This window comes from Xenia sp. Carnegie-2017, unplaced genomic scaffold (genome assembly GCF_021976095.1).
Source record: "Xenia sp. Carnegie-2017 unplaced genomic scaffold, XeniaSp_v1 HiC_scaffold_21, whole genome shotgun sequence".
Lineage (NCBI taxonomy): Eukaryota > Metazoa > Cnidaria > Anthozoa > Malacalcyonacea > Xeniidae > Xenia > Xenia sp. Carnegie-2017.
Window position 1 is genome coordinate 4,058,747 of NW_025813484.1, and position 8,536 is coordinate 4,067,282.

Below are 8,536 nucleotides of genomic sequence, written 5' to 3' on the forward strand. Positions count from 1 at the left end.
CGACATGTATTGAAGAGGTCCAATAATTGATGTCAAGAATAGTGGGAAACTTTTGGCAGTTTCTTCGTGTTCTCACTCAATATGTAACTGAAACTTGACGGCATTTTGTGCTCCAAGATCGAAACATAGAAATACTAAGAAACCAAAGAAATCGATCATTCCTTCGAACAAATAGGACTCATAACGATGCTTTGAATATGCTGTAACGAGAATTCACATCACAATTGGGTTATACATTTGAATTCATCGATCTCAAACTTACATCTTTATGTCATCGACGATTTTTCTGTATTTAACCTGCCGCTTTCAAACATGGCTAAAATATCTCAACCGTGTCATGTCTTCAGTTGCTCGTCCTTTCCAACAAGTAGTCGCATTTCTTGAAGGCTGTCTTCGACTTTCAACAGACTTTCACCTTTCCCAGACGAACAGCTCGGTCAAATAGGGTTATCGAAGTGAAAGACCTACTTTTCTTCTGATAACTTTCATATATCACATGAATTAATTATTAATTCATTCGTCAATTTTGTTCAAACCATGATAAAAGGGATTAAATTCATTGATTGCATGAAAATATATGGGCAAAGACAAAAGGAATTAACTGGTTATAAGTTAACTAACGACATTGGTTAGTAAAAGAAAGCAAAGCCTTTTCCCCAGAGGTTTGGAGAAAACAAAAGAATATTTCTTTTGTTTCCTCAATGAAGAGTTTGCGAAATCAATGATTGTAAGGTTATGACGGCAGACAGAGCATGTCGTGTTGTGGTAAATTTTATCTAGTATGAACAAAAATTATCTCACCCAAAACCGCAATTCAATGCACCATAGCTAGGAGAGTTATCATTTTCTCCCACCTGACCACCTTTATTCAACTTGTTACGTCAACAAATAAATTAGAAGGCATATCAAAGCTTGTAATTTATTCACGGGAATCACCCACATGTTATAGAAAAGCTTTTGTCGTGCTCAATACTTATTATGAACATTGAGCCCTGCTTATTGCAATAATATGACTTGCCATTGTAAAATGTAATGTAATAATTTAACGAGAGAATTTTATTGACAGAACTAAATGGTAGCAAGTGATTCATTTTAGCAATCCTAATAGGATGGGACAAAGGGAAAGAATGAGAGGTAAGTTCGTTTTCAAATAATTATCTTTAGCGATGTAACGATAGCAGGACTTTCAAATGCGGTAAATGTTTTGTGGGAAAAGCGCGATTGTTTCTTTTCCGTGGTTGTAATCCTTAAAATTACATTATTAACAGTAAAACTGAACAAATTGAAAGTTATCTTTTCCTCTTATATTCCTTGTTCAACGAGTTCATTTCCTTGATCAAACCATGATGAAAATTTATCCAATCACATTTACATTAAAGTTTTTAAACTTCAAGATTTCCCACATTCATTTAGCTTAAATGCCGCATGATAAACGAATGATATCTCTAATCAAAGATGATCACGCAGTCTCCGATTTTTAGGAATGAAAATAGGTTTTACGTTAATTGGTTTATGTTTGGCGTAAGGTGAAGCTGGTGATCAAACAATTAACACGTGATTACCCTTTAACCATAATCTCCACATGCTTTTATGAAATCCTCGAGCATCTAAGTCCCAGATTCGTAAACATCTCATTATTCCATGTTGTCCAGTCGTTAGCATGTTTCATTTCAATATAAAATATATATGTTTTATCAGATGTTTCTGGAACAAAGTCTTTCTGTTCTTGCAAGGATTTTTACTGTGATCCAACGGCTCTGCCAACCTGTAAAACAGTAGATAGACATCTCTAACAATCAAATGACATAAATATACGCACTATGATGATAATTAGATCACTGAATCACTAAGTAGAAATCTCCTTCATTGTCCTAGAAAAGAAAAATATTGTTGTCAATATTTTATAAAATCCTGCAAGACATACCCTACAAGCCGTTCAATCTCCTTCATAATTTTTCAACAATCCAACATTAAACTTAACGTTAGGTTCAGTATTCAACGTATGTTTTTTGAAATAGGATTCTTGAAAAAATACATTCATATTCAGGCCTTTGGCGCCAAAATGGTAGGTTCTTGAGATATCCGGAATGATACATTCACGTCCCTTTTTGTTGCTGTCCATCCTCATCCACATATCCCAATCCCAAAAGAGATCAGGGGTTGGCCATTTTGGCTCAAGTTCTTCTTTATAAAGTCGTCGTTTGAGCAACCTGTTAATGCAAAGAGAAATAATAGATAGAATGAAGTTTATACTATCTATACATTTATAGTGCTGCGTGATGTCATTGTGGCGTGATGTCATTGCAGCGTGATGTGCTTGTAGTGTGATGTCATTGTAGCATGACGTCACTGTTGCGTGATGTCATAGCGTAAACAAAATCATTTGTAGTAATAAAAATTCTCACCAGCCTAAACCAGGCATTGTTTCTACACGATATAACATTGCAGGATCATTACACGTGTGATCATAACCCTAAAAATAGAAATACTTGTTTTTGCAATTAAATCATTAATCACATAAATTAGTTTTTCAATGGATGTACCATTTCTAAGGTAAATTTCCATTTCACTTTGTGATGTGCAAGGAAGGAAGCTCATAAAGACAAACATAATGTAACCAATGAAACTACAATAAGATAACAGATTCTTGTATCGAGATTTCCATTTTCCATTATAATGTGAAAAATATTTGAGATTTATTTAATTTATTCTGCCTCTCGTCAGAGATAAACTGGACTACAAAAAGCAAAAGAAACAGAGACGTTCAAAACCACGTTAATAAAGTTGAAAACGAATTAAAATTTTGTTGTGTAGCAAACACAAGCCAACAATAGAGTAAAAGACTAAAAGATGAAAAGAATGTTGTTAGCTTTTGTTTATAACAAACCTGATCATTCCACGCGATATACAGTACAGACTTTCATCTGTATCCATTAAAGGCCAAAATTGATTAAAATAACTAAATATGTCCACAGATATGTCTAAATCTTCTTCCAAAATAACATAATCATATACCGAGCATTGGGATAAGCATTAAACGTCTCTGTCAATGTTCGCTGTAATGCTGGGAGGAAGAGAAATACATTTAAAAAGTAATAAAGGAACGAAAAATTTTGATTACCGTAAACACTCTCGAAAAAGCCTTACCAACCTGTGATATTCTAGCGTTCTTACTGCTAATAGGAATATGCTGTACGACTTTACATCATATAGCCTTGCCACAGCAGCTGGTTCTTCAAAGAATCCATCAATAAATACAGTAAATAACTCCTTCTTTGCTCCATGAGCTGACAACATTGACCGTAAGCCACGATAAAGATAATGTGGCCTGTTACTAGCAATCACAGCAACAGGAATGTCTTGAACTTTTTCTAACTTCAACGGTGTTGTTTTAATTAATATTGATAAACATTTTATGAACATATCGTCAACACTTATTCTTATTTACATAGTGCTTTAATGATAATGAATAAATATCATTCACAGTAATTAAATTGTCCCATATGATGTAATGAAGGATAACTTACAATGATACACTTCCATAGCCTTCAAACTTATCAAAACATTCTTCTGCTTTGATTCTTCACTGTCATCCCAAGCACATTGAGATTGTTTAGCAGGAACAAGAGGAACTGTAGCACGAGCAGTGACAGGCTCACCCCAGTTCGATATGTCTGCTGCGTGATGATGTTTCTCTGAGTATTGATGGCCACGTTTTGTGACGATAAATGACCAGCTATCCCGCCATTTTAGTTCATCGGCATAAACACTACCAAGACTTTTGAGCAAAAGCAATATCGGCGATCATGTAAAGACACAGTTCTCCACGTAAAGGATTCTTTAAGAAACTCTACAAGTGTCAAGGAAACATTAACTTGTAGCATTATTTTCCATCTGTTAAAATGTGACTTCAATACGATCGGAAATACGTACTGACTTAATGGTCATTGTTTGCACTCCATTTCTCTTCCATTTGACTTGGTGCGCAAAATGGTAGTTCAGTATAATGAGCAAATTTTGTGCAAATTTAAGGAGACTGGCAACCGGCAAATACTTCATTGCTATCTTACAATTGGTTCATTTGAATTTTGTTTTATTGTGATTGGTTTGACGGATTTCGACTGATAGCCAACTGAACTAACATAGTCAAGCTCACTGTCTGAATTGAATGTTTGATCGTTTCATAGCAATTTTATAAGCATGATAGAAACTAAACTACAATCAGATGGATTTTATTGAAATCTTTTACAAATTCATATATTGACATGAATGAAGCTGTCCAAACTGTGAATTTTTCAAGAGGGTGAAAAATTTATGGATAAATGTAAATGCTTGTAAGACGATCTCGCGAGCGACATTTCAGTCATTGATGTTCAAAAGAAAGCCAACATTGTTTTGAGTTTTATCAGCAGAAATTTACATCCAAATCGTAAGTAAAGGACAAGTGAAGTGTATGCATGAATGTAATATATCAAAGTCAATTTATGCGAGTATGTGATGCGATTTATGTCAATATGGCATATGGTAAGCAGATTGATGCTTTAAAATTGTTGCCGAAGGACTTTTAGCTATAATTTCTTTAGTGCTTGGGGAATCGTGGCTACAGCAAAATCCTACATTCCTGCAAATATATTTCAATGGACAAAAATCTGTAGCCATAAAGCGCCATACTATTATTTACTTTATCATAAGCAAATGTTTGGGGCTTTTCAGTTTATGATCATTGATCATTCAATCATTGGACAGTTATACTACATATTGTTTAAGATTTGAGAAAACTAACATTGATTACATGAGAAGCTGTTTACTATAACCTGTGATTTTGAGTCTTCTGATCCATGAAGCTTTTTATTTTGACAATTTGACTGGAATGGTATTAAACCTGAGTATTTCACATACATGAAATGTTGTCCCATGTCACATATTGTCCCTTTTCAAACTGAACACCTCATCTAGAGATGTAAGGTGTAAATCTATGGCTCATACCATAAAATCCAAAGTTTGCCATAAAATCCAAAGGGCTATTGATGTATGAAAAGCATTTTTTATAGAGTAAAAATGTCTTCCTATGTATGCAGATAAACCTTGAAATTTGGCAAAACAGCAAAGTATTTTCATGATCACTAGGTAATTTTTCTGATGATCATTATAATTTCTAAACTAAATTATTTCAGATCAAACGAGCTTTGATCATATCAAAAGATATTTATCATAACCAGTAAGCATGACACATGAACCAAATATAACATTCATGTAATTATGTAATTAAAGACATGTTGGTTACATTCTGTTTGTATTTGCAAATACAATGCGAGATGTTTACGAATCTGGGACTTAGATGCTCGAGGATTTCATAAGCATGTGGAGATTATGGTTAAAGGGTAATCACGTGTTAATTGTTGATCACCGGCTTCACCTTACGCCAAACATAAACCAATTAACGTAAAACCTATTTTCATTCCTAAAAATCGGAGACTGCGTGATCATCTTTGATTAGAGATATCATTCTATCATGCGGCATTTAAGCCAATGAATGTGGGGAAATCTTGAAGTTTAAAAAACTTTAATGTAAATGTGATTGGATAAATTTTCATCATGGTTTGATCAAGGAAATGAACTCGTTGAACAAGGAATATAAGAGGAAAAAGATAACTTTCAATTTGTTCAGTTTTACTGTTAATAATGTAATTTTAAGGATTACAACCACGGAAAAGAAACAATCGCGCTTTTCCCACAAACATTTACCGCATTTGAAAGTCCTGCTATCGTTACATCGCTAAAGATAATTATTTGAAAACGAACTTACCTCTCATTCTTTCCCTTTGTCCCATCCTATTAGGATTGCTAAAATGAATCACTTGCTACCATTTAGTTCTGTCAATAAAATTCTCTCGTTAAATTATTACATTACATTTTACAATGGCAAGTCATATTATTGCAATAAGCAGGCCCAATGTTCATAATAAGTATTGAGCACGACAAAGCTTTTCTATAACATGTGGTGATTCCACGTGAATAAATTACAAGCTTTTGATATGCCTTCTAATTTATTTGTTGACGTAACAAGTTGAATAAAGGTGGTCAGGTGGGAGAAAATGATAACTCTCCAAGCTATGGTGCATTGAATTGCGGTTTTGGGTGAGATAATTTTTGTTCATACTAGATAAAATTTACCACAACACGACATGCTCTGTCTGCCGTCATAACCTTACAATCATTGATTTCGCAAACTCTTCATTGAGGAAACAAAAGAAATATTCTTTTGTTTTCTCCAAAACCTCTGGGGAAAAGGCTTTGCTTTTACTAACCAATGTCGTTAGTTAACTTATAACCAGGCTTAATTCCTTTGTCTTTGCCCTGCATATATTTTCATGCAATCAATGAATTTAATCCCTTTTATCATGGTTTGAACAAAATTGACGAATGAATTAATAATTAATTCATGTGATATATGAAAGTTATCAGAAGAAAAGTAGGGTCTTTCACTTCGATAACCCTATTTGACCGAGCTGTTCGTCTGGGAAAGGTGAAAGTCTGTTGAAAGTCGAAGACAGCCTTCAAGAAATGCGACTACTTGTTGGAAAGGACGAGCAACTGAAGACACGGTTGAGATATTTTAGCCATGTTTGAAAGCGGCAGGTTAAATACAGAAAAATCGTCGATGACATAAAGATGTAAGTTTGAGATCGATGAATTCAAATGTATAACCCAATTGTGATGTGAATTTCGTTACAGCATATTCAAAGCATCGTTATGAGTCCTATTTGTTCGAAGGAATGATCGATTTCTTTGGTTTCTAGTATTTCTATGTTTCGATCTTGGAGCACAAAAATGCCGTCAAGTTTCAGTTACATATTGAAGTGAGAACACGAACGAAACTGCCAAAAGTTTCCACTATTCTTGACATCAATTATTGGACCTCTTCAATACATGTCCAGAAAATATTTTCATTTTTGCATTCATCGTTATCATTCACATAAGTGTGATGATTTTGCATTTTGCCTATTTCTAACAACTGGCCATTGTTAGCAATAGCAAGTTCAATCCTTTTGTCTTTGTGACAAAAGGATATAATATTTTATGTCTCCCGAGCAGGGCCGGATTAAGATGTGTGGAGGCTCTGAGCAGCAAAAATACGTAGTAAAGATCCCCTTTCCCTTACTCTAAACGCAATGTGCTGCTCATTTTCAACAGTAAAATTTACTTTCAAATTTCGTAAAGCATTTGATAAAAGTATAAACTTCGAATATAGCGTGTAAAGCGGTTGCATACGACGAGTGAATGCTGCTACTTGAGATAAAGTAGTTATTGGGATTTTATTCTGGCAGTCTTTGATAAGCTCTTCCAAGTTTATTTCTGTTAGAATATTGTCCCAATGCTCATCAGAGCAAAATGGCTGAGTTTACTGTGATTCGTTGTCATACGTGGTCTGTTCTTCATCACCTGAAATTGATCCAACAAATAAACTAAATGCTTTTCCTTCGTCTTTAAAGCAACTATGTTTATTCTTCCTTTGAATAATGTGAAGGCCCTGTTTGTGGAGGCTTCTAGACAGCTTCCTTTGGTTAATCCGTCCCTGTCCTGAGAGGAACTACTGTAGCATCAAGTGATGTTATAGTAGAGATAAAAGGGTAATTCACTTGAGAAACGTTCAAATGAATTACCTCAAAATATATATTATAGAGTATACAAGATATTGCAACATGGGGCAAAATGTTGCTCAATCTTCAAATGCGATGATGTTTTATAAACCTTCGTACCTTACCGTAATAATTAAACAACCTTTCAATGAAATCGAGCAGAGAATATATTGCATGAGACATTCGTTAATTATCTTGTTTTTATCTAGGTATTTTTGAATTATATCGCATGTAATAAATCGTTTGACAATGTTACAGAACACTGCATGTGTTATAACATTGAGGGGTGTTACAGCACAATGCACGGTTGAAACGATAAGCCGCGAGTCTTATAATCTTCAAAGAGTTGTTCACTTAACATACATGTTCAGTCATGTACAGTGTCGAGCGTACGGACAGTGAAAGAACGCGAACTCCGGCAGTGGTATGTGCTAAACAATTGTTTGTCCATTAAACAAATAACTCCTTCTTCAGTCTTTTTAGGTACAAGAGATGAAGATCAGGAAGAAGATAGAGGAGTACGTTATTATTTTCCTGTCCTTATCTTAACTTGTTTTTAGATTTTTCGTTTAGATGAGGAGGAGGCTGATGAAAAGTAGAGGAGGATGCTGACGGAGAGACAAGAAGGATGCAGATGAAGAGACGAGGATGCAGATGAAGAGAAAAGGAGGATGCAGATGAAGAGGAGGATGATAAAGAGAAAAGGAGGATGCAGATGAAGGGACGAGGAGGATGCAGATGGAGAGACAAGGAGGATGCAGATGGAAAGACGAGGAGGATGCAGATGAAGAGACGAGGAGGATGGGATGAAGAGACAGAAGGATGCAGATGGAAAGATGAGGAGGGATGGTGATGAAGAGACAAGAAGGATGGTGATGAAGAGATGAGGGAGGATG

General features: G+C 34.9%; 1 long non-coding RNA gene and 1 pseudogene across 1 annotated transcript; both read right to left on the reverse strand.

Moving 5' to 3' along the window:
* Positions 1-1,647: 1,647 nt before the first annotated feature.
* On the reverse strand, positions 1,648-1,862 carry LOC124444803. The gene is made up of 2 exons (XR_006948030.1): positions 1,820-1,862; positions 1,648-1,765 (listed from the first exon to the last, which is right to left on the reverse strand). It is a non-coding gene; the product is annotated as an uncharacterized LOC124444803 (long non-coding RNA).
* A 74-nt stretch (positions 1,863-1,936) lies between these two features.
* LOC124444552 lies at positions 1,937-3,423 on the reverse strand (annotated as a pseudogene).
* Positions 3,424-8,536: the final 5,113 nt, after the last annotated feature.